Raw genomic sequence first — 27,273 nt, 5'->3', positions numbered from 1 at the left:
TGCAAAAGCAGTAGCCAAGTGTGTGATTGGAGGATTGGAGTCATAGTATATCTGGGAAGGCACTTGTCTTGCATACAGACAACCCAGGTTTAATCCTCAGCATCCCATATGATCTCCTGAACACCTCCAGAAGTGATTCCTGAGCACCAAGCCAAGAGTAAGCACTGGCCACCATTAGTTGTGGTCCATAAAAAAAAAATATTTGGGGTCGGAGAGATAGCATGGAGGTAAGGCGTTTGCCTTTCATGCAGAAAGATGGTGGTAACCCCTGAGCACTGCTGGGTGTGACTCAAAAACCAAAAAAAAAAAAATTTAGGGGCCAGAGAGATAGCACAGCAGTAGGGCATTTGCCTTGCACATGGCTGACCCAGGACTGACGGTGGTTCAATTCCCACCATTCTATATGGTCCCCTGAGCCTGACAGCAGTGATTTCTTTTTTGGAGGGAGGGGTCACACCTGGCAGTGCTCAGGGGTTACTCCTGGCTCTATGCTCAGAAATTGCTCCTAGCAGGCTCGGGGGACCATATGGGATGCCGGGATTCTTTTTGGGTTTTGGGCCACACCCGTTTGACGCTCAGGGATTACTCCTGGCTATGCGCTCAAAAATCGCTCCTGGCTTGGGGGGACTATATGGGACGCCAGGGGATGGAACCGCGGTCTGTCCTACGCTAGCGCTTGCAAGGCAGACACCTTACCTCTAACGCCACCTTCCCGACCTCAGGAGTGATTTCTAAATGCAGAGCCAGAAATAACCCTTGAGCATCACTGGGTGTGACCCAAAAACCAAAAAAAATTAAAATATAAAAGGTACAAAGGTTAATCAACAAAACCTGGTGCTGAAGAAGGAAGGTATCAAAAGGTGAAGATGAGGGCCAGATTGACAGTATAGAAGATGGGGTGCTTGCCGTTGCCATGGCCTACCAAGGCTCAATTCCCAGTATCCTATATGGTCCCCAAACCCACCAGGAGCAATTTCTGAGTGCAGAGCCAAGAGTAACCCCTCAGCATCTCCATCTGTGGCCCAAAAACAAAAGGGAAAGGGAAAGGAAAATGAAAAGGAATAGATGGAGGAGAAGAAGGTGGAGGGAGAAGAGGAGGAGAAAAGTCAGACTTTTTACTGCATTCAATATAAAAAGTTAACAAAATGATAAGCCTATAATCCAAAATTATAAAATGCCTAAAACACATATGAGAAAGTCCTTTTTTTACTCCCTTTTTACCCAGGACTAGGCAAAGACTTCTTAGCTACACCAAATGTACTAGTTATGAAAGAACAAATCAATAAATTGTACTTTATCAAAATTAAGAACTGCTCTCCAACAACATCAAGAGAACAAAAAGATGAACTGTAGTTAGAAATAAAATATGTTCAAATCACAATATATATCAGAGACTTGTATTTAGAACACTTAGAAAGCTCGCAAACTGTAAGAAGAAAACAACATAGTAAGAGAAGTGACAAAAAAGTATTGAGCAGACACTAAAGAAAATGTATAGTCAACTAAAATATTTCACTATTATTGATCATTTGGTAAACAGAAAACCAAGCTACAATGGGATATGGATACATACCAGTGGGAATGGCTAAGGAAGAAAAATAACAATAACAAGTGTTGCTGAGGCGATACAGAAACTAGAATGCTCGTGTGTTTCTTCTGGAAATACAAAATGGTACTACCACTTTGGAAAACAGCTTGCGTTAAAAATATGCTTTCAGACCACATAGCACTACAACATATAAGCATTTGCCAAGTGAAATGAAAACCTATGCTCATATAAAAACTCATTTGGCAAATATTTTAACATCTTTGCCCAAAATCTGATAACAGCTCAAATGTTCCTCAACTAGAGACAAAACAAAAACTAGTATTCCAGGGGCTGGAGAGATAGCACAGAGGTAGGGCATTTGCCTTGCACTCGACCAACCTGGAATGGACCACAGTCAATTCTCGGCATCTCATATGGTCCCCCAAGCCTGCCAGGAGTGACTTCTGAGCACAGAGCCAGGAATAACCCCTGAGCACCGCCGGGTGTGACCCAAAATCCAAAAAGAAAAAAGAAAAGTGTTCAAAAGACATGCCCTCAGCAAATTTTTTATTTGGGGGCCATACCCAGCTGTTCTCAGGGGTTACTTTTGGCTCCCCACTCAGCAATACTCCTGGCAGGCTCTGAGGACCATATGGGATACCAGGGATTAATCCTGATGAGTTCCATACAAGACAAACATCCTACCCTCTGTGCTATCATTCAGGCCCCTTTGCAATTGCCTTCGCTCCTGCCCTTTACTGGGAGAGAATTCCGGCCAGCAGCTTTCTCTCAACCAGGACAGAAGGCAGAAGGCAACTACAGATAATTCGCGAGTGTTAAGCTCTTTTGTGAACACCTAAAAAATTAAGCTGTAGAAGTTAGTAAAACGCTCAGGGTGACGTATGCCAGTCGAGAGGCTTTATTGAGGGGAGAGCAGGGTTTTTATGCCCTGCTCCAGTGGGAGGAGTAGTAACATAGGATTGAAACATAAACCAATCAGATTTGTACAAGTACAACAATTTTAACCAATGGGAGCACATTTTGATGGCGGGAAGGATAAGGAGGAACCTGGCAGGATGAGGGGAGGGGAAGCAAATTCTTAAACAAATAGCTAATTGATATTTACGCAAATACAATTTTTTGTTTAGCCTATTTTCCATTTAGATCTTTCTTTTGTGCAAGCAATAAGGATCACAATTTAAACTTTACAAAAACATATCTATAACTATGTGCTTGAGAGCAGGCACAAAAACAGGTTCCATGGAAAGGTTAAGGAATCTGGTTAAGCCAGATTCTTTGTGCTGAGCTAAATTTATTTGCAGAGTTTCCTGTTGGTTCGGGGCTATGCAAACTTTGTGGCTATTCAGGCAGGCGGTGGAAAATTCATCCAGAGTTCCATTGAATATGTGGGGTGCGCGGTCACCCACACCCCTTGGCCTTCAGCAATTTTGATTTTGATTTTGGACTCACACCTGGACTCACACTCACTCACTCTCAGGACTTACTCCTGGCAGGCTGGAAAAACATATGGGGTGCCAGAGATCAAACCCAGGTCAGCCTTGTAAAAAGCAAGTGCCCTACCTGCTCCAGTCCTAGCAATTTTTTTTAACTTAGAGTTTAAAAATTATCTGTGGCAATCTCAAAGTGAGGGGAAGCAGATTTTCCTTTCTGCCTGAACCACACCCTACAAGTTACAACCTTCATCAGAAATAGTCCAGCTCTTCTATCTAACTTATCAAACTTCAAAGCCACCAAATTTATTTTAGATCTGTAAATCCTGAGCCATGCAGCCTCAGGCAGACATGCAACGCTTCAATATCTTATAGCAGGGGGGCGGAGAGAAAACATGGAGGTGGGACATTTGCCTTGCATGTAGAAGGATGGTGGTTCGAATCCCGGCATCCCATATGGTCCCCCGAGCCTGCCAGGAGCGATTTCTGAGCTTAGAGCTAGGAGTGACCCCTGAGCGCTGCCAGGTGTGACCCAAAAACAAACAAACAAAAAAATATCTTCTAGCAGTGTCAGTCCAGGAGTGTCATAAAAAATCTAGTGGGAAAATTACACGGTAATCTAGCAAACTCAGAGTCTTAAAAGTAACAGAAAGCTCAACTAGCACCAACCAGAGCCCACTAAATCCTTAGACACTGACTTTAGTAACACCATAGAAAGATATAATAGTTACTTCAAATTGACTCTTGTTGATGTAAGTTTTAATAATTTCACCTGCTCTTTTTCATTTTCGTTTTTGATTTTGGGCCATACCCAGTGACGCTCAGTGGTTACTCCTGGCTATGTGCTCAGAAATCGCTCCTGGCTTGGGGGACCATATGGGACGCCGGGGGATCGAACTGTGGTCCATCCTAGATCAGCCACATGCAAGGCAAACACACTACCACTGCGCCACCACTCCGGCCACTCATTTGCTCTTAGGAGTTGTAACAAACAGAATGAAGTAAATTTTGACTACTAAAAAGCAGGCAATGGTGGTGAGGACACTGGTGAAGGGGAGGTGACACTGGTGGTTGGGTTGGTGTTTGAACATTTTAATGCCTGAAATGACTGTATTATGAACAACTTGGTAAATCGTGGTATTATAATAAAAATTAGACCAAAATATAATTTAGACATTGGAGAAATAGCTGAGATTAAGGTGCTTGCCTTGTATACAACCAATCATGGTTCGATCCCTAGAATTACATACCATCCCCTGTGCACCTCTAGGAGTAAAACTTGAGCATAGAGTCAGGAGCACTCTCTGAGCAGGTGTGGTCCAAAAACAAAAAAAAAGCTCAGAATTTTCATATTGTTTCATGTGGGTTTAAGTTCTTTTGTCTTTGGACAATATCCTGTGATATTCGGGCTATTTCTAGCTTGGTACTATTAGAGGTTTCGGGGGTAGGGGAAGCATATGGTTCCTAGATCAAACCCAGATGTTCTCCCTGCACAGCATGCACTCCAGTGAAATGACTTATTACTTACAAAGGCAACAACATTATAGGGACAAAATTTCAGATAGTTGGGCTGAGAAGAGGGTCAATAAAGGCGGAGAGGAGCTATTGGCTTGATTAATACTGTTTTCTGTCTTAATTACTTAGTAAAAATCAAACTGTAAACATCTCCCAACATTCATAGTACTGTATACCACAAAGCTCTGGGGTTTTTTGGCTGTTGTTTTGTGTTTTTTTTTTTTTTTTTTTTTTTTTGGTTTTCTTGGTTTTGGGGCCATACCCAGTGACGCTCAGGGGTTACTCTTGGCTCTACACTCAGAAATCTTTCCTGGATTGGGAAACCATATGATATGCAAGGTGGGGGATAGAAGCACAGTCCGCCCTAAGTCAGCCGCGTGCAAGGCAAACACCCTACTACTTCACTACCACTTCTGCCCCAGTGCTGTGTTTTATTAAAGAAAAGGATTTCGGGGCCGGGCGGTGGCGATGGAGGTAAGGTGCCTGCCTTGCCTGCGCTAGCCTAGGACGGACCGCGGTTCGATCCCCCGGCATCCCATATGGTCCCCCAAGAAGCCAGGAGCAACTTCTGAGCGCATAGCCAGGAGTAACCCCTGAGCGTCACAGGGTGTGGCCCAGGGGCCGGGTAGGTGGCGCTGGAGGTAAGGTGTCTGCCTTGCAAGCGCTAGCCAAGGAAGGACCGCGGTTCGATCCCCCGGCGTCCCATATGGTCCCCCCAAGCCAGGGGCGATTTCTGAGCACATAGCCAGGAGTAACCCCTGAGCGTCAAACGGGTGTGGCCCAAAAACCAAAAAAAAAAAAAAAACAAAAAAACAAAAAAACAAAAAAAAAAAAAAAAAAAAAAAAAAAAAACAGGGTGTGGCCCAAAAACCAAAAAAAAAAAAAAGGATTTTAATTTTTTGTATCATTTTATTTTATTTGTTACGGTTTGGATTTGATTTGTTTTTAAGGCTACACCCAGCTGTGCTCAGGGATTATTCCTGACTCTGTTCTCAGGAATCACTCCTGGCAGGTTCAGGGGAACCTATAAAATGCTGGGGATTGAACTAGGATTTGCCTTGTACAAGGCAAGTGCCCAACCCACTGGACTATCTTTCCAGCCCAGAAAAGTATTATTGGCAAGTAGTAACAAATGATTAAAACCAACCACAGAAGAGCCCAAGAAATAATATAGGGGTTAAGGCATTTGCCTTACATGAAACCAACACTTTACTACATATGATCCCATGAGCACTGCCAAGAGTAATCTCAGAGCACTGTCATGTGTGGCTCAAATCCACTCCCCCCCCCAAAAAAAAAAAGAAGGAAACAACCACAAAGTGCCAGAAATATAACTCAGTGGTAGAGTAAATGTCTCACATGTAAGGCCCTAAATTTGATCCCCAGCACTGGAGAAACAGAAAAAGATAACTGAAGTGGGAAACCAATTAACCCAACAAATAACCACAAAAAATTCAAATTCTTTAAATAAGTGAAATATTTATAATATATAACATAACTCTGAACTGAAAATGCTCTTAAAATTTCTCTTCAACCCTTAAATCCTTCAAATATATATTATCTCTACTCCCAGTTTAAGAAGAGAAGGGAAAAGAGTTTCTGGCCAAGGCATAACTTTGCTTTGGTGGAGCCTCTTTTCATGACCCTACAGTCCTGGCCAAGGGGGCAGGAGACATGTCAAAGACATAAACATGGGTTCACCGTGTGTCTAATGTTTTTACTTTGAGAAAGGGGCAGTTGAGGCAATACAGAGGCAAGTTCCAGAATATACTCGCAGCTAACAGTGGTGAATGGCCAGGGAAATTTGGGAAGGTCCCTCCCTAGTTCCAGAAGACCTGTCATGGAGCCCACAATCAAAGCCTTGAGCAAGGAGACACTAGAAGCCCTTCATGAAGCCAGATGGGTGGTGGGGATGATGTCCCTGTTATCCACAAGATAAGCATTTTCTTAACAATAGAGGGGCCTGGAGAGATAGTACAGCGGCGTTTGCCTTGCAAGCAGCCGATCCAGGACCAAAGGTGATTGGTTTGGATCCCGGTGTCCCATATGGTCCCCCGTGCCTGCCAGGAGCTATTTCTGAGCGGACAGCCAGGAGTAACCCCTGAGCACCGCCGGGTGTGACCAAAAAAAAACAATAGCACAATGATTTCAGAAGCAATTTTTGAAAAACAAGACTCTTCCCCTGCCCCAAACTCTAGAGCTTTTCTGATTTTTGTCAGCAACAAAAGAATTCTGCTTGCAAAAGCAAGCTGCATCTCTGAATATTAAAATTCCCACCTTGGGAAATTTTTATTTTTTTGAAGCCTTCAGACAACCCCTTTTAAAGTTATAAATGAAAGTCACTCAACAGACTATAGTGCTCCTGGGCTCCTTTTATCTACTAAAGAAAGACAACAGAGCGAAAACTTAGGAGCCCTGGACCAGATTACCGACCTTGAGTCACCTTCCCCCATCACGCCTGGCTCAACCAAGATAGGGAGTTAAAAGCTTCAACTAGTAGCAACAGCAAATGATGTAATTTGATGATATAAAGGAATCCATCAAGGGAGAATAAAACGGCTAGATCGTATTATTCATAGAGCTCTTAGAGTTTCAAAAGAGCCTAAATATGCCTTAGGCTAAGCCCTTTCATGCTGAAAAATCACCCATCCTTCTTTCCCCTCCTGTCCAGTGCATGGGGAATTTTGAGACCAAAGAACTGGTCCAGCTGGGCTGGGTCAGACCTAATGCCAAGAGCTGCTTTGGTAAGCCCCAAAATCCGCCTGCCCTGTCCTGATTGTCCTCTTCTTGTGATAGTTATCCTGATCCACACTGATGACCACATTCATCCATGCAACTTCCTGAGTGCCACCACCCTGCTCCCAACTGGGACCAGTCCACATTACTGCCCAGTAGCAGGCCTTCATTCACCACAGCCAGGAGGCACCACATCATCCTGGGTTTTTTTTGTCAATACTGACAAGTCATCCTGATTATACTAAAATCACCCTCTCAGCCTCATCTTATCCCTAACCCCTGACCCTCAGTCTCAACTACCTTTTCTCAGGCACAGAACCAGGTTATTTTACAAGCACAATTTTGTGTGTTGTCTTTATTTGTAGGGACACCCCAAGTGGTGCTCAAGAAACCTGGGGGGCCCATTGGTGATTCTCAGCCAGCCTGATTGGTAGTTCTATGCTAGGGCCCAGTGATGTGGTGCTGCTTGGTCACTGTTATGCCAGAAATCACCAAGGCCACCCCAGAAGTGCTGAGGTACCTCCAGTACTGCACCCAGGTAGCCAGGGATCAAACCAGGGGCAGTCACAGGCAAGTATGCACCTTAATCCCACTGATTCTTAAAATACCGGGGGGTTATTTGTGCCAGGGAGTTGGTTTGGGGCCCACATGTGGCAGTGCTCAGGGTGAACTCCTGGCTCGGCACTTAGAAGTTATTTCTGGCAGAATTGGGGGGGCCATATGAGGTGCTAGAGATCAAACCCATGTTGGCTATGTGAAAGGCAAGCACTGTACTTGCTGTACTATCACTCAGTGCCAGTCTAAAATACCTTTTTTTTGGGGGGGGTTACATCCAGCAGCACTCAGGAGCTACCCCTGGCTCTATGCTCAGAAATCGCTCCTGGCAGGCTCGGGGGACCATATGGGATGCTGGGGTTCGAACCACCATCCTTCTGCATGTAAGGCAAACGCCCAACCACTGTGCTATCTCTCCGGTCCCTAAAATACCATTTTAATAAAATTTTATTCATCCTCACTGCAATAAGTATCATTATCTCTATTTTTACCAATGAGAAAACAATGTTTAGAGCATTTTTGAAAACTATAACAAAGAATATAAGTAAGATTAAATTTAAATCCCACATCTGTAGGCCCATAAAGAAAGCAACACATTTTATAGATGAATACTCTAGAAGTGTTGAGTAGTTACTGCTAAAATATAAGGTGAGGACTCATTTTATGTATTTCTAAATTATTGTCTATTTTCAACATCTAAAGTTGGGCACTGAACTTTGTTATATCTAAAACAAAATCAGGAGTTGGAGAGATAATACAGCAGGTAAGCATGTACCTTGTGTACAGCTGACCCTGGTTCAACCCCTGGCATCCTATATGGTACCCAAAGCATGGCTAGGAGTGATTCCTAAGTGGAGAGACAAAAGTAACCCCTGAGCAGGGTATGACTCAGAGATAGGGATGTGGCTCAGTGGTAAATGTATGCTTCTTTTTTTTTTCTTTTTCTTTTTTTTTTTTTTTTTTTTTGGTTTTTGGGTCACACCCGGCAGTGCTCAGGGGTTCCTCCTGGCTCTATGTTCAGAAATCTCACCCTGGCAGGCACAGGGGACCATATGGGATGCCGGGATTCGAACCACTGTCATTCTGCATGAAAGGCAAACGCCTTACCTCCATGCTATCTCTCTGGCCCCAAATGTATGCTTTTCATCTGTGAGGTTCTGGATTAGAACTCCATCACCACAAAAAAAAAAAAAAAAAAAATACCAAAACCACAAGAAACAACAACATCTGGAGAGAAAGCCTCAAAGTACCTTAAAATCAAAACCCACTACATACTTTAATTCCATAAATTCAATTTAAAAAAAAAAAAAGATCACTGTCAAGGAGCACACTCAAAGGGATGTTATCTGACACAGGTACCTGGCGTGGGTGATGTCCCTAAGTCAGTCCCAGAACTGACTTCCCTCATGATAGGATATAGCCCTGACAACCCCGTCAAGTATCCACCAGATATGGCTCCCACAAAAACAGAAACACAAAACGAAAAGTATGATTTGGCCATTCTGTTGTAAAATTGGTTGAAACTGCAACTGTTGTGGATATTAGTAGTATACACTGGAAGTCCTGTACCAACACAGACAATAATTAATTGATCTAGAATATCATTAATGAAGTCTAGGTCTCAGACACCAGCTCCTATACAAAACCTTTCCCTTCATCACAGGACCAGACAGACAACTTATCCAAATAATCAGGGACTTGACAAAGTACATGTGCCCAGCTGCAGCACATCACCTCACCTCCTTGAGTAGCTGATGATCTTGAGAATGAGAGTCAGTAATGAGGCGGAAGAGTGGGGGCCAACCAGATTAAATATTCAAATCCCAGATGCCAGTCCCAACACCCCAGAATCCTGATCTGAAGCAAATGAAAAACAAGAAAGCAAGTAATAAATTAACCACCCACTTCAGACGTGGCATCACACGTCCTGTTAAGCAGCTCCTTGATTGCCGACGGTTCCTGTTCATTTGCCAGAGTGTAATTCTAATCAGAGTGAAAATCCTTCATCATAGCTGCATCACAGAATCTTCCATCCTGAACCTGTCAGAACTCATAGAAAAGTAAATCCCTTGTGCAAAGGGAACAAGGCATTAGCTCATAGCCTTTCTATCCAAGACTTATTCTTTTCTCTTTCTCCCTGCTAGGTTAAGGGGAACAGAAACCCTTTAGTTGGGAGTGGAGGGATGGACCATACCCAGCAATGCTCCAGATTTTTTCCTGGCAGTACTTTGAAGACTGTATGGGATGCCTGGGATTGAACATATGTCAGCAATGTGTAAGGCAAGCACCTGGTAGGTCGTACTATGTCTCCAGCTCAGTATCCTTTACTTTCTTTTATTTGGGGAAGGGGGTCACAGCTGGCAGCACTAAGGGGTTACTCCTGGCTCTGTGCTCAGAAATCACTCATGGCAGGCACAGGGGACCATATGGTATGCTGGGATTTGAACCATCATCTGTCCTGAATCAGCTGTGTGCAAGGCTAATGCCCTACCAGCGTGCTGTCTCTACAGCCCCTACTTTATTTTTTACTTATTTGGGGGGGGGAATAGGCCACACCCAGCAGCACTCAGGGATTACTCCTGGCTCTGTGCTCAGAAATAGTTCCTGGCAGGCTCAGGGGACCATATAGGATGCCAGGAATCGAACCCAGGTCCATCCTGAGTTTGGCCTCATGCCAAGTAAAAGCCCTACTGCTGTGCTATCTCTCCTGCCCCTTATCCTTTACTTTCTTTAAGTATGACTGCAAACCCCCCTCATACCCCACTTTAAATCTCTCAATTGAAAAGCTTCTTTTCCTCTATGGTGGTGAAAAAGTTGAGCACTGGCCTGAGCAATGCCCAAAGTTTACAATCCTTGAACAGAAACTCAAACCTGAAGGAAAACTGTAAATCCCCTACTTTTTCGTCTTTTTACTTGAAATTTTGTTATGAATTATGTAATATACAGCTAAAAATAATTTAGGTGACAGAAGCCCAGCTGTGCTCAGGAGCTATTCCTAAGCACAGTGCTCTATGGTCACTCCTGGTGGTGCCCATGCAAGACCAAATGCCTTAACTCCTGCCCTGGACTAGCTCTGCAGCTCCTAAAATTATTTTTTTAATTGGAGAGAGAAAGAAAAACTGAATAGTTTATTTAACTGGTAAATTAACTAAATTAACCAGAGAGTTATCTCAAAGGGATGAGCACATGCTTTGCATGCAGGAGGCCTGGGTTTGATCTCTGGCACCATATGGTCCCTTCAAGAACTTTCAGGACGAACCCTTACAACACTAAGCCAGGATTAATTCCCAGCACCATCAGATTTGGCACCAAAGAAGAAAAGAAAAATCCAGCCAGTATAGCCTCCCTCATGCACATAGTGCCTTATATGCTAAGGAAAGATCCAGTTTCTCCAGAGTCCTAAGGAGCCTCAGTGTTTTGTTTTGTTTTTATTGTCCTGCCCTCCATCTGCCTCTCTGTATGGAGATGAAGAGCCTTACCAGATTAGGAGCAGCCAGACTCACTCCTGATACTTGCCAGATCTTAAGGCCACATCCAACTTGTTCTTGTGTATTTGGTTTATCTGATTGTGAATTCCCCATCACCATCTGCCCTGTGAACATCATCAATATTCTTCATTCTCCTCTGACCCAGGTCAGCACACATATCTTGACACTCTGGCTATTACATTTTCCACTGCCTCTTTACAAGACAGAGTGTCCTGGTGAGTACTGAATGCCCTGATATAGGGCAGAACCTCTTATGAGGATGATGAGAGAGGGCAGGAGAGCTAGAACAGGACTAAGGACCTTGCTTTGCATGTGGTCAACCTGGTTCAGTCCTCAGCTCTGTATATTCCCTAAGCACCACCAGGAATAACTCATGAGTACAGAGCCAGGAATAGCCTCTGAGAACCACCAGGTATGGCCCAACACACCCCATCCAACTAAGAGAGAGAGAGAAGGGAGAGAGAGAGACAGAGAGAGAGAGAGAAACAGAGAGAGACAGAGACAGAGAGAGAGAGATTAATGTGAGGAAATCAGGGGGAGAGGGTGGATAGGAGACACATAGAGTTTTGGTTTTTTTGGGGGGGGGGTTTTGGTTGGTTTTTTTTTTTTTTGGTTTTTGGGGGCCACACTCATTTGATGCTCAGGGGTTACTCCTGGCTAAGTGCTCAGAAATTACCCCTGGCTTGGGGGGACCATATGGGATGCCGGGGGATCGAACCACGGTCCTTCCTTGGCTAGCACTTGCAAGGCAGACACCTTACCTCTAGCACCACCTCGCCGGCCCTGAGACACATAGAGTTAATGGAGTAGATCACAAATTCACAGGGATCCATTTGGGTTTTATTGAGTGTGGCAAAGAAAAGAAGAGCAAATCATATCTGTTGGCCATAACGTCTTACAGAATTAATGAGAAATAAAAGTGTTGCATTTTCCTTTTTTTTTTTTTTTTTTTTTTGGTTTTTGGGCCACACCCAGTGATGCTCAGGTGTTATTCCTGGTGGCTATGTGCTCAGAAATTGCTCCTGGATTGGAGGACCATATGGGGTGCTGGGGATCGAACCAAGGTCAGTCCTGGATCAGCTGCATGAAAGACAAATGCCCTACTGTTGAGCTATCGCTCTGGCCCCAAAAGTGTTGCTTTTACTTAGTAAACAATGATTCCCTGGGGCTGGCACAGGGGTGAGGCAGCTTACAGTGCACACAGGTTTGAGCCCCAGCACCAAATATGGTTCCTTCAGTATGCCAGAATTGATAACAGAGCTAGCGTTAACCCAAGGCACTCCTGGGTGTGGCCAAAAAAGCAAAAAATTAATTTTATTATTTTTATTATTATTATTTTAATTGAAATGTAAAGTAATGACTCCCATTTTTGGATTAGTTCTCCCGAGTCCACCTTGATCCCTCATGAGGTTGATAACACTGTCTGAAATCAATAAAATGGTCCAAAATTTAAACTGTATACTATAAACATCTGTATATGATTTAAGTCTTCCCTGTTTCTGTTTTTTTCATTGCTATGACTGCTTATCCTATGCCCATTTTTGGCTCCTTTTCCACTACCACACTCAATATCTAGTATTCTGTACTCCTCCCCATGACAAGGAAGAACTCCAAGCCTGTGTTCCCGATTACCTCACCCATTGAGAAGCCTTCCTTCATCCATCCTGCCTCAGTATCTGCATTTCTGTGTACTCCTGTGATTTTATCCATTTTAAATAGGCCTTCTTTTACAAAACGTTCTCCCAAGTTTCTATTAAATAAAAGTTAAAAATAATCAGGGCTGGAGGGGCCCGTGAGGTGGCGCTAGCGGTAAGGTGTCTGCCTTGCAACTACTAGCCAAGGAAGGACCATGGTTCGATCCCCCGTTGTCCCATGTGGTCCCCCCCAAACCAGGGGCAATTTCTGAGTGCTTAGCCATGAGTAACCCCTGAGCATCAAATGGGTGTGGCCGAAAAAAATTAGGGCTGGAGATATAGTACAGTGTTTGCCTTGCACATGGTCAACCCAATTTCCATTTCTTTCTTCCATATGGTCCCCTGAGCCCACCAATGGGTAATTCCTGAGGACAGAGACAGGAATAACCTCTGAGTATCACTGGGTATGGCCACAAAAACTAAAAAATATATTCTAACAATAAATAAATAAAAGTCCAAATATCTCAACCTGGTATTCAAGTCACTCTTTACTATGAACCTAATTTTTTGTTTGCCTCTGTTACTGCTTCTCCCTAAATGGAGTCAGCCCAAGCAAAACTGTATAGAAAGCCTTGATTCCATCCCTGTTTCTACTCTTCCAGCATTTGCTCATGGTATTTCCAACCTATCAGCATCTAAGTCCAATTTAGTGGACACATTTTCTGACAATGTTGCTGAACTCGCTTATCTGACCCCACTGGCCTCTCTTGTGGCATTTGTTTCAGGGGGGTGAGGCCACAGACTGAGTTCTTCCCATTCAACTCAACTGTCTTACACAAGGCTACAATAATCAATCTCCCTGAGCAGGAATCCTGATGCAGCCATTTGCTAGATCTTTGATTTGGCATTGTTTGTGGAAACTTGAGCAAACATCATTTGCTTGCTTATAAAATGGATAAAAATAATTCCTAATGCCATTGAACTAGTAGTATAAGACTCGCCTGAAGTAACACAACACAGGTCAAGTTCTTTTTCTTTCTTTTTGGTTTTTGGGTCACACCCGGCGGTGCTCAGGGGTTACTCCTGGCTCAGAAATAGCTCCTGGCAGGCACGGGGGACCATATGGGACACCGGGATTCGAACCAACCACCTTTGGTCCTGGATCGGCTGCTTGCATACACCGCTGTGCTATCTCTCCAGGCCCACAGGTCAGGTTCTTAACCACTCTGTGAGGAAGAGCAACTTGCTTCATTCTAACAATGGTTATTACTTGTGTCTGTGGGAGCTATTCTCCCTAAAGGGTTACTATCAATTCTTCTCTCTAAGTGGATGCTGTTTCGTCCATTATGTCTATTACCTCTCATCTTGAGTTACAGCTGGCCTTACAACTTTTCTGGAGCAATAAAATGTAGCAGAAATGCCATTTCTGGTTCTTTCTTTTTAAGAAATCTGCAGCTCCGCTTTATTCCTAGTGGAATCAGACATCTTGCTATAAAGAAACCTGGACTAGGGCGGGAGAGATAGGATGGAAGTAGGCCATTTGCCTTGCATGCAGAAGGACGGTGGTTCGAATCCCAGCATCCCATATGGTCCCCGGAGCCTTCCAGGAGCAATTTCTGAGCTGAAATCCAGGAGTAATCCCTGAGCGCCACCTGGTGTGACCCCCCCAAAAAAAAAAAAAAGAATACCTGGACTAGACTATTGCATGAAACAGCACAAGAAAAAGCATCAGAAAGATGGATGAATTGGGCAGGAGCTATATATAGCATAACAAGAAGGGTATTTGTCTTGTAAGCAGTTGACCCAAGTTCATTCCTGGGCACCCCATATGGTCCCACTTTCATAACCAAGGGTGATCCCTGAGTGCAGAACCAGGAGTAAGCCCTGAGCATCACTGGGTGTGTCCCTGATCCCCCAACAATGGTATCTGGTATCTAGCACTGAGATACCAGACTTGAGTGTAGCTGTACAGGACTTTCCAGCCAATTGGAGAAGCCAGATTAATGCATCTGCATAAAAGACTCTTCAAACAAGAATTGTAAGAGAAGGACTGGAGAGATAGTATTGTGGGGAAGAACTTTGCATACAGTATATCCAAGTTTGATCCTGTGCACTCCATATGATTGCCCTATCCATGAGTAAGCCCTGAGCACTGCTAGGTATGGCCCAAAGAAGTATAGTGGGGTTGATCTCAAAGTAGCACAAGAGCAAAGTAGCAAGAGCAAAGATTCATTCAAAATCTAAAACTATTGTTTAACAATTACTATTTTCTACTAAACCATAAGCTCCTTAACAGTAAAGATCTTCTCAAATTTGTATCTAGCTCCTAAAAAGATAAGGTTTTAAATAAGCCCATAGAGTAAGTATATGAGTGGCTACAACATGGCCCTTGAAAAGGAAACTACTATGATTAACTCTCTCGAATTTCTCTATGAAGATACGATGCATGGGGCCAGAGCAATAGTGCAGTGGTAGAGCCTTTGCCTTGCAAGTGGCTGACCCAGGACAGACCTCGGTTTGATTCCCGGAGTCCCATATGGTCCGCCAAGCCAGCAGCGATTTCTGAGCTCATAGCCAGCAGTAACCCCTGGGCATCACTGGGTTTGGCCCCCAAAAAAAGTATATTATGCATGATCAATGAATCAAAATACTATCCATAGTTAAGGACAGAAGAGAAAAACGTGAACAAAGTCTCATGAAATTAATATGGTCATATTCTATCTCTATATAGCTCACAACTTGATTAAATTGATCTCTTCCAAAATAGCTGTCAGTCAACTTCTAAGGGAGAGGCGACCTAAGTAGCATGAGGAGGAAAATGGGGGACGGGCTCAGATTTATTGCATACAGTTGAAAGTACAGCGGAAAACAGATGGAAGATAAAGTGTCCCAGGAAGTTTTTACTTTTTCACTTTTCTACCAGTTCACTCCATGACCATTGCTCACTGCTTTAAAAAAAAAAAAAAAGTATATGACCCTCCCTGTAATTTAGATGGCAGGAAGCTGACTTCATGGCTAAGACTGGCTTTCTTCAAGACTGAATTTGATCCCCAGCGTTACTCCATGAACAGAACTTGATCCAGGCTACCCTGTAGTTTGTGCCTGACACCTCTGAGATCCTGATAAGATCTGGATGCCATAGCCCTTCCCAGCCCAATGCAGCTGGGTTTGTGTGACCATCATTTTGAAGAGTGTGGTGTGCCCCACAGGCAGGTGTGCCAGCCTTGCAGCTAAGGGAGCTCAGGAGCACTGTAGCTGAATGTACAAGGACAGCAACCTGAGGGAAGACCCCACTGAGCACCACAATTAAATGCACAAGCAGTACCACAAAGCATGCATCACACACACACACACACACACACACACACACACACACACACCACTAATCTTCATAGTAACAGCAACAAAGAGAAGGGAAGGCTCAGTGGTAAAGCACTTGTCCACGTGTGGGAGGCCCTAGATTCCTTGCCTAAATAAATACAAAAAGGAGGAAGGAAGGAAGGAAGGAAGGAAGGAAGGAAGGAAGGAAGGAAGGAAGGAAGGAAGGAAGGAAGGAAGGAAGGAAGGAAGGAAGGAAGGAAGGAAGGAAGGAAGGAAGGAAGGAAGGAAGGAAGGCAGGGAGGGAGGAAGGAAGGGGCAGGAAGGGAGGGAGGGAGGGAGAAAAAGGAGGGAGGGAGGGAGGGAAAAAGAGGGAAGGAGAGGGGGAGTGAAGGAGGGAGACTGAGAGGGAAGGGGAGGGGAGGAAACAACCCTCCTAGATTAAGGTGATAATGAAACCTGCTGTCCAATGTTTCACCAACTTTCTCTCTTCATTTCTCACCCTACGAAGAGTCATGCCCTCCCTAATCATTGTTGCTAAATCTCAAGGTCCTAATAGTTCCACTGCCATTCACTGCAGCAGTTCTCCGAATTCATTACTTTCTGTTCTCCTGATTTTAATTATGCTACAGGTTTGTTTATTGCACCTTGAAAACTTTCTTATATAATCAGATATGTATTATGGATTGAATATGTATGATGTATCATATTTTATTGTCTTTCATTTATGAATATAACAAAATCCCGTTACTGTTGTCTAGGACACAATGATCTAGTAGGGCTGACAGAAAAATCAATAGGCAATTAACACAGTGGTAAGTGCTTCCACAGGAAAAGGAGAATGTGCTCTGTAAGCACTCATTTGGACGTTAGCTGGAAGGTCAGAATAAACGTCCAGGTATTATAGAACGAGGGTGATATCTGCTACTCAAAATGTGGTCCGTGAAAATAGACAAGTCCAGAATTATACTTGGAGATCTCAGTATCTCTCTTAATAATTAATAGAACAAAGTGAATTGAAGATCAACAAGGTTGTGGATGCGACCACTATTAACTGTAGAGTTGTTCACTTGGGGAGGCTGTTAAGACAGGTGGTCCCTCGTTGGTGTCAGAGGCTTTCCTGACTCTGTGTTCCGAGTGACCTCTAGTGGTACTTAGGGGAACCACATGTGGTGCCAAGAATTCTCACCTGTGTTACCTTCAGTATACTTTACATTGTGGGGGGGCCGGTTGTTACATCCAGGCCATAGATTAATTTCAAATTTACTTTTATATATAGGGGCAGAGAATGATCCAGTTTCATCCTTTGTATGTGACTGCCCAGTTTTCCCAACACCTAATGATGAAAATAACACAGGTGAGAAACATTCCATGATATCAGCGATGTCCTTCGGGATTTGACCCCAATGGGAAGGAAAATGAAAGCAAAGAAACTATTGGAATTACGTTAAGTTGAAAAGCTTTTACAAACTACACTGAGAACTATCATAACAATGTGAATGAATGAGGGAAGTAGAAAGCCTGTCTCGAGTACAGGTGTGGGTTGGGGAGGAGGGAGATCTGGGAAATTGGTGGTAGGAATCTTGCACTGGTGAAGGGGGGTGTTTTTACATGACTATAATCATACAACTGCAATCATGTTTGTAATCACGGTGTTTAAATAAAGATAATTTAACAATAAAAAAGGAAAAATTTTTACATAGCAAAAGAAAATATATGAGCAAAAAGGCACCCTACAAATAAGTTAATATAAGAAGTTAGGGGCCAGAACAGTGGACTAGAGGTAAGGCAAGTCTGTCGTGCAAGCGCTAGCCTAGGACAGACTGTGGTTTGATCCCCCGGCGTCCCATATGGTCCCCCCAAGCCAGGAGTGATTTTTGAGCTCATAGCCAGGAGTAACCCCTGAGAATCAAACGGGTGTGATCCACAAAAAATATATAAGAAGTTAGTGTACAGTGTATATAAAGAACAACAGCAATAACAAAGGAAACAAATCAGTTAAAAATGGGAGATAACTCAAGTAGTAGAGCACAGTTAAAATATATGCAAAGCTCTGAATGCTATCCTTGTACTGCATGGCCCCCTACACACATATGCAATGTGCCCTAATACACACCGTGGAGGGGTCCTGGAACACCTATGTACTATCAGATGTGACTCCTATTTTTTTTAATAATCAGAAGGGAACCAGTGAGATAATAAATTTGGTAGGGTATTTGCCTTGCACACAGCTGACCCAAGTTCAATCCCTGATACTACATATGATCCCCTGAACCTGCCTAAATTCAAAGGCAGAGCCCCTCAGCACTGCCAGGTGTGGCCCAAAAACCAAAAAATAAAATGAAGTGAAACAATCGTAAGGACTGAAGATGCAGCTTAGCATCAGAGCACTTGTGTTGCATGAGTGAAGCCCTGAGTTTAATTCCCAGCACTTCTTAAATGCAAACAAACAAAAAGATGGGCAGAAGGGGCTGGAGAAATAGCACAGTGGTAGGGCATTTGCCTTGCATGCAGCTGATCCAGGACAGATGGTGGTTCAAATCCCAGCATCCCATATGGTCCCTGAACCTGCCAGGAGTGATTTCTGAGTGCAGAGCCAGGAGTGACCCCTGAGCGCCACCACCGGGTATGGCCTAAAACAAAAACTGAAACTAAAACACTGACTGAGCAAGTGAAAGCAAACATAAACAAATGTACCTCAAAAAAACGAAGACCAGAAGAATACAACTTCTGGTTGTATGACAACTCACAAAAAATTATTTGCTGACCATTCATCCAATAAAGGGTTACTATCCAAGATATATAAAGCACTGGTAGAACTTTTTTCCAATGAGAAGTAGAAATCCAAATAGCTGAAACAAAAATTTGAAAAATGCACTATATCACTAATCAGAATGAAAATACAGGGGCCGGGAAGGTGGCGCTAGAGGTAAGGTGTCTGCCTTGCAAGCGCTAGCGTAGGACGGACCGCGGTTCGATCCCCCGGTGTCCCATATGGTCCCCCCAAGCCAGGGGCGATTTCTGAGCGCATAGCCATGAGTAACCCCTGAGCGTCAAACGGGTGTGGCCCAAAAACAAAAAAAAAAAAAAACAAAGAATGAAAATACAAATCAAGGAGGCTGGAGAGATAGCATGGAGGTAGGGCATTTGCCTTGTATGCAGAAGGACGGTGGTTCGAATCCCAGCATCCTATATGGTCCCCCAAGCCTGCCAGGAGTGATTTCTGAGCATAGAGCAAGGAGTAACCCCTGAGTGCTGCTGGGTGTGACCCAAAAACCAAAAAAAAATAAATCAAAACAATAAAGAGACACCAAATCTCACTAAGAGATTGTCATTCATCAAAAAGAATAAAACAAACATTTGTTAGTCAGACAAGTTTTTTTCCTGAGTGTGGGGCTGCTAGGACCCATGCCATCAGCCACACTTGGGATGGTGCTGCCCACCGTGAACCTGAAAGCCATCATCCTGGTTCACTGACTGCTGATGGTCTGGGGGTGCATCGTGTTCTCTGGCCCTTACGCCTGGGCCAACTTCACTGCTCTGGCCTGGGGGGGTTTGAGTGGTGGTGCAGTGGGACTCCGTGGATGCCGTAAGTATGTTCCTGGATGGCCTAGTGACTACCATCTTCCTGGACATCGTCCACATCTGTAACTCCACCCTGGATTTAGGTGTACCTACCTGAGACCCGCCCATTCCTGGGAGGGGTCTTGGGAAAGGTAGATAAGGCTTTGAGCCAGGGGATTAGAGGCTTCTGCCCTACTGGGCTCTCTGGCTTTTGGGTCTTTGCCTCTTTTGGTCTTTGACCAGGATGGAGGTCAAAGGGAGATGGCTGAAAGGAGTTAAGATGCAGGGCTAGCTAAGAGTGGCTGAATGCTTGAAAGGTTAGGATAGAGGCCACACATGTGGTGGATAGGGCATGAATAAAGCTAATGCTTCCTGATGCCTGTCTCTGGATGAGTGATTCCGCCGTTCACCTTAACCTGGGACCCACCAGCTGAATGGGGGTTGCGGAGCCACGTGGCCTGGGGTGGCAAAGAGAAATCCACCTCCATCCTTCACCATCCAGCTCCATCTTTAACATATTTAACACTACACACATCAGTGTATTCTACCCACTGACCAACCTGAGGGACACGGGATGCTTCAGCAAAGGCACAGCCAATCTCAGCCTGCTGCTCAAGCCACTGTCTGCTGCCTCTTCAACCACGTGTTGCTCCTCACCCCATCACATGACAGAAGCACTTACCAGATGATCAACTCGCCAGTATACACACACACACACACACACACACACACACACACACACACACACACCCTTTTGTACTCTGGGAGGGCGCAGGCCAAGCCCCCTCCCCACCCGGGTCTGGCTCCCCAATTTCCAGCCAGAGATTCTGTGGAGGAAGTGCCAGGCCCTGTGGTCTTCCATACCTTGGCCATCTCTCTGGGGGTGCCCCCAGCCCTTTCTCAGACCTCACAAATAATGTGCCCCACTCTCACAGGATTGCCCCCTAAACACACCTGCCCCTGCCTCAGGGTGACACTGGTCCTAGGCTGGACACTCGCATCTCCTTAGCTGGTCTTGGATGGATGCCAGGTCTCCCCAGCATACTTTCTTTAATGCTGCTTATCTAAGGTATGGTTCCTGCACTGTTGCTGCTCCTAAGGTGCTTCTGGAGACCCCAGGGCAGGAGTCTGGCCACACCAGACTCTCCAATTCTTTGCTGCCCCCACTGAGCCCCACTATGACATTAAAGTTGGGAATGTGGTTTAAAAAAAAGTGTTGGCATGTATGTGGGAATAAAGGAACGTTGATGAGAATGTTGATGGATCCAAAATTTTTGAAAAACAATAGTAGATATTCCTCAATAAACTAGGAATTGAGCTTCTACTGCCTAACAATTACACTCCTGGGAATATACCCTAAAAGCCCAAAACACAACGCAGAAAAAGCATCTACACAACTATATAGATTGCAATGCTTTACACAATAGCCAAAATCAGTGTATAACCCAGTGGTTCTCAAATAGTGGGGTGCGCCCCCCGGGGGGGCACGAGGCTCCATAAAGGGGGGCCCGTTTGACCTCAGCAAACACTGTCATAACAAGCTAAGCCCCGTGTTTATGTCTCTGTATGTCTCTGGAGCTGAGAGTCGCTGTGCCCTGCTTCAAACCCCGCTTCGAAAGCTATGCAGTGCAAAATGTGCTCATTGTAGCCATTAATCCAGACATCACCTCTGATTAAAAAATCAGCTCAAAAATTTTTTTTAAAAATTAGCTCAAATTATTTTATATATTTTTGTTTTGCAGGTTAAAGTTTTTTATTTTTTTTTGTTTTGGTTTTGGTTTTGGTTTTGGTTTGGTTTGGTTTTGGTTTTTGAGTCACACCCGGCAGCGCTCAGGAATTACTCCTGGCTCTGCACTCAGAAATCGCTCCTGGCAAGCTCAGGGGACCATATGGGATGCCGGAATTTGAACCAACGTCCTTCTGCATGCAAGGCAAAAACCCTACCTCCATGCTATCTCTCCGGCCCAGGTTGAAGTTTTTTAAATAAAGATACTATTTATAATTTCATGGGGGTGCAAAAAATGTTTTCTTCTTTCTGGGGGGGCATGACAGAAAATAATTGAGAAGCACTGATATAACCCAAGTGCCTAAAACAAAATAGTGAATAAAGAAACTATGGTATGTATACAACGGAATGCTACACAGCCATGCCATGAAATTTGCTGATACATGGATGGACAGGAGAACACTAAAAGATGTGGCCATGGTAGCTCTGAGCACTGCTGTGCCCAAGGCACCACCACTGCACTGCTGGATGTGACCCTCAACCCAAAATAATAATAAATACTCTGCTAGCATAATGAAAAAGACAACCTACAATGGGAGAAGACATTCTGTTTGTTTTGGGATAATCCCTGGCAGTGCTCAGGACTTACTCCTGGTTCTACACTCAGGGATTTCTCCTAGTGGTTCTCAGAAGACTAGATTGGATGCTAAGGATCAAACCCAGTTCAGCCGTATGCAAGGCAAACACCTTGCCCTGTGTACTATCTCTCCAATCCCTGGAAAATTTTATCTTTAAAGTGTTTGAAAATGATTTTCCAGTTTTACTTCCCAGAAGACAAGTATTTGGCCATATTACCTCAGGAGAAATGAAGGAAAGAATAAAAAAGGAAGGAAGGAAGGAAGGAGGGAAGGAAGGAAGGAAGGAAGGAAGGAAGGAAGGAAGGAAGGAAGGAAGGAAGGAAGGAAGGAAGGAAGGAAGGAAGGAAGGAAGGAAGGAAGGAAGGAATGGAAGGAAGGAAGGAAGGAAGGAAGGAAGGAAGGAAAGGAAGGAAGGAAGGAAGGAAGGAAGGAAGGAAGGAAGGAAGGAAGGAAGGAAGGAAGGAAGGAAGGAAGGAAGGAAGGAAGGAAGGAAGGAAGGAAAGGAAGGAAGGAAGGAAGGAAGGAAGGAAGGAAGGAAGGAAGGAAGGAAGGAAGGAAGGAAGGAAGGAAGGAAGGAAAACCTGCCATACAAAGTGCTATCAGAGGGAAGTTGTACATCTCCTGGTGTTTATGTTTGTTTTGTTCTGAGGGTTGCAGCCAGCAGTGCTTCCAGGCTACTCTGTGCTCAGGAGTGGCTCAGAGGTGCTTGAGATACCAAACAATCCAAGTTTTAAGCTCTAGGAAAGAGAGGGTTCAGAGTTATGAATACAGGAGGGACACATGATGAATAATTTCAGGTGTGCATTTGACTAAACTAAGGGATGTGTGACCAACTAGTTGCTAAAATAACCATTGAATAAAGCATGACATATATCTTACTCCAGAATAAGTATATCATTTTTAATTAATTTCTAGTAAAGAAAAATAATCATCCTAAAGCCAAAAGGGAGCCTGGAAGTAGTTCCTGCAGAGCACAGGTTTTGCACATAAGTGTGAGACGCCGGGTTCAGTCTGGTGGAGGGTCTGCAAAGATTTCTAGATACTTCTCTCCTTTCTCGATTCTGACCGCGTCCCGCACTGAGCACTGTGAGATGTCTACCAGCAGAGGGCAGCACCTGCCCAGAGACGAGTCACCAGCCAGAACAACTGAAACAGTCTTGCGGCCTTAGAGCCGGTTGGGGATGAAGGGGTCTGCTCAAAGGCACCCGGCTGGTGCCAGTTCCCCCACAGGGCTATGCGTTGCCTCATTCACCTAGAAAGCAGTGCTACCTTCTCTTCAGATGTGGCTATTTTATACACACACGCATATATGTCACAAAAATGGATAATAACTTCGAGAGCTGAGTACCACCTATGCCAGGTATTTTATCCCCTTTTGTCACTCCAGATTTTCAGTGGTTTAATCACTTCTCACACATGACATGTTGGTAGAAAAGAGATTGAGGGCTCAGACCGCTGGGAGGGGTGCTTTGTAGGCAAGAGACTCAGGTTCTATCCCCTTAACACCCTTGGGAGTTTCAGAAGGGATCCCAAGCACCAAGCCAGTAGTATTCCTGAGCACTTCAGAAGGAGGGAAAGAGGGAGGGAAGAAGGGAGGGAGGGAGGGAGGGAGAGAAAGGAAAGAAAGAAAAAGAAAGAAAGAAAGAAAGAAAGAAAGAAAGAAAGAAAGAAAGAAAGAAAGAAAGAAAGAAAGAAAGAAAGAAAGAAAGAAAGAAAGAAAGAAAGAAAGAAAGAAAGAAAGAAAGAAAGAAAGAAAGAAAGAAAGAAAGAGAGAGAAAGAGAGAGAGAAAGAGAGAGAAAGGGAAAGAAGGAAAATAAGAAAAGACAGGAAGGAAGAAGGTAGGGAGGAAGAAAGGAGGGAGAAAGAAGGGAGACAGAGAGAAAAAAAAGGGGAGCAGGGAAGAAGAGGGTGGGAGAACAGAAGCTTCGTTCAGTTGAATGAAGCCAGAATTAACCTGAATCTCAGATAGTCCACAGCTTGCAAGGAGATGAATAGCAAAGATCTCATGGATTCTGACACTTTTAGATTTGTGACCTTAAATCAATCACATGACCTCAGACACTCCATTCCTGTAAAACTGCTAAGAACCCTGTGGTGACCCCCTCATCGCATCTCTCCTCTGCCCCAACTCATGTAACACCAGCTGGGAACATCCTGATACTGGTTTTCTGGATCTGATTCTCTCATGTCTTCCAACCTCCAAAAATTGCTGCTTATGCTTTGGGGACCAAACCCAACAGTGCTCAGGCCTTGCTCCTAACTCTGTATTCAAGGATCACTCTGGTGGAATTTGGAGGACCATATGTAATGCTGTGGGTTGAACTCAGGTCGGCTTCAAGCAAGACACACATGCACCCTACCCACTGTGCTATTCCTTTTACCCCAAATGTTGTTTCTTTAGCCAACATCTTTTGATTTTTTTTTGAAGTTTCTTCTTTGATGAGCTTTGGGGGTCAGGACACTTTAAACTCAGTAGTGCTCAGAGCTAACTTCTAACTCTGTGCTCAAAGGATCACTTCTAGTAGAGCTCTGGGAACCATATGTGGTACCAGATAGAATCAAGATATACGGGCCCGGAGAGATAGCACAGGGCGTTTGCCTTGCAAGCAGCCGATCCAGGACCAAAGGTGGTTGGTTCGAATCCCGGTGTCCCATATGGTCCCCCGTGCCTGCCAGGAGCTATTTCTGAGCAGACAGCCAGGAGTAACCCCTGAGCACCGCCAGGTGAGGCCCAAAAACCAAAAAAAAAAATAATATATATTGCAATGGTTTTGCAGCTTCCAAGTTTTTTTTTTCCTTTGGTTGCATCTCCCAGGTTTTTTTCCTTCAGAAACAAGTGCAAGTGGCTCTTTATGTCTTAAAGGTGCTGACCTCTGGATAGGCCCAGCAAAATATGGGAGAAATAGAAAGGAAAGCGTTTGGCCTAAATACAGGGAAGCCTTACCCTGAAGTATTCTGGGCTCCAGGCATACTAGGTTGTCCAACCCCTCAGTCATTCTCTGTGGTCCCAGTAAAAGTTTTTCACACAACCGCGATTGTTGCTGTCAGGTTTCAGTAGTTCGTGATCCTGGTTTCTGTGCAGATCCTATCGAAGTCAGGATGATGTGGAGCATCTGATTCCATTTCACCTTTAGAGGGCAATGCGGAAACCCCTGCCCTGAAAGCAAGTTGTTGCTGTTGCTAAGTCGTCTGGGTGTCAAAGAACCCTCTTTGGAGTAAGTCGATTCCAGGGCATCGGTAAGGTCTTCTATGATAGAGGTTTGCTTCCTGGTGATGGTATAGACAACTGTGGTTGTTTCCATAGATGGTATCCATGGTTCAGGGGTGAATTGACACTGTCTGTTCTTCTGAGGCCTACGCCAAGTAATTATGACTATGTTCAAGGTGTAAGGCCCACTGCATTATAAAATTTGTGTGTTCCTATCTCTATTAGATAAGATCTTGTTTAAAAAGTAAAAAAATAGGGCCCGGAGAGATAGCACAGCGGCATTTGCCTTGCAAGCAGCCCATCCAGGACCAAAGGTGCTTGGTTCAAATCCCGGTGTCCCATATGGTCCCCCGTGCCTGACAGGAGCTATTTCTGAGCAGACAGCCAAAAGTAACCCCTGAGCAACGCTGGGTGTGGCCCAAAAACCAAAATAAATAAATAAATAAATAAATAAAAGTAAAAAAATAAAAAGATAAGAGCTTGTTTGCTTATGTAATATTTTCCCATTTTAATGTGCCTATGCAAAAAAAGGAATAATATCACAAGGTATTATTGGTGTATATGGGAGCCAAGGTACCAAGTCCAAAATACCCGTAACCTGGTTCTAATATGAACTCTAAACAGAGAGACTTTTTTTTACCAGAATTCCTTGTTGAACAAATCACAAATAAAACAAAGGGGGAAATTGTCATTATATAAGAGGATATTCAATAAGGGTTATACCTGTTAAGGGAATACATTTAAAGAAATATTCAAAGGAGATATACAAGTCCCCTTTAAGTCTTTAGAAATAGTTGGGAGAGGAGTGTAAAATCCAGAGCACTGCTTTGACCTGTGATATAGCCTTGTGGAGTCTGAAAAACTTCTCCCAGTAGTCACATCTCAGGAAATGTCCTCAAACGGGGAACTTCTCTGAAACCGAATCTGGTAGCAAGCAAAGGTCCACAGTGAAGGGAGTGGAGGAAAAGAGGCTGCTGAGAGCAAATCAATAGCAACAGAGTGGGGCCGGAGAGATAGCACAGTGGTAAGGCGTTTGCCTTAGATGCAGAAGGACAGTGGTTCGAATCCCGGCATCCCATATGGTCTCCCGAGCCTTCCAGGATAGATTTCTGAGCATAGAGCCAGGAGTAACCCAAAAACCAAAAAAAAAGAAAAAAGAAAAAGAAAAAGAAAAAGAAAAAAAATAGCAACAGAGTATTGGTTTCTCTCAAACTATCTTTTCACTTTGGGAACTGGTTAGCAGTTGGCTGGAATGGGGAGAATTTCCTGAGGAGCCAAGAACTGAGGGTAAAAAGGGTTAAATGTGGGATAATAACATATGGGGGTGAGAGAGTAAAGGACTAGAAAAGAGGTTTAAGGTTGAAGGACAGTACACAACATAGGCATTCTATATATTGCAGATGTACATTAAACAGACATTGGTATGGCGGACCTATCCACTCATGTGCATACTCATCAGACACTGAGGATCAACCATTGGGAAAAGTTGATCCAGGTGAAATGGTACAGAACGCTTAAAAAATAAAATAAGAAAAAAATAAAAATAAATAAAATAAGATAAGATAAAGCTGGCAAGTCTGATATAAAGACTTTCCATTTTCTAGGTCAATCAGGATTGGTGAGGGTAGACTATATTGAAGAGAGACTTCATGGATTAGATTGTGTATAGGATGTTATTAGAAAAATAATAGTAGGGGCTGGGCGGTGGTGCTAGAGGTAAGGTGCCTGCCTTGCCTGCGCTATCCTTGGACGAACGGCGGTTCAGTCCCCAGCGTCCCATATGGTCCCCCAAGCCAGGAGAAACTTCTGAGCACATAGCCAGGAGTAACCCCTGAGCATCACCGGGTGTGGCCCAAAAACCAAAAAAAAAAAAATAGTAATGTTCCAGTGTAGAAAGTAAAGTGATATGGT

This window comes from Suncus etruscus, chromosome 14 (assembly GCF_024139225.1).
Source record: "Suncus etruscus isolate mSunEtr1 chromosome 14, mSunEtr1.pri.cur, whole genome shotgun sequence".
Classification (NCBI taxonomy): Eukaryota; Metazoa; Chordata; class Mammalia; order Eulipotyphla; family Soricidae; genus Suncus; species Suncus etruscus.
Note: the sequence above shows the minus strand (reverse complement) of the source record.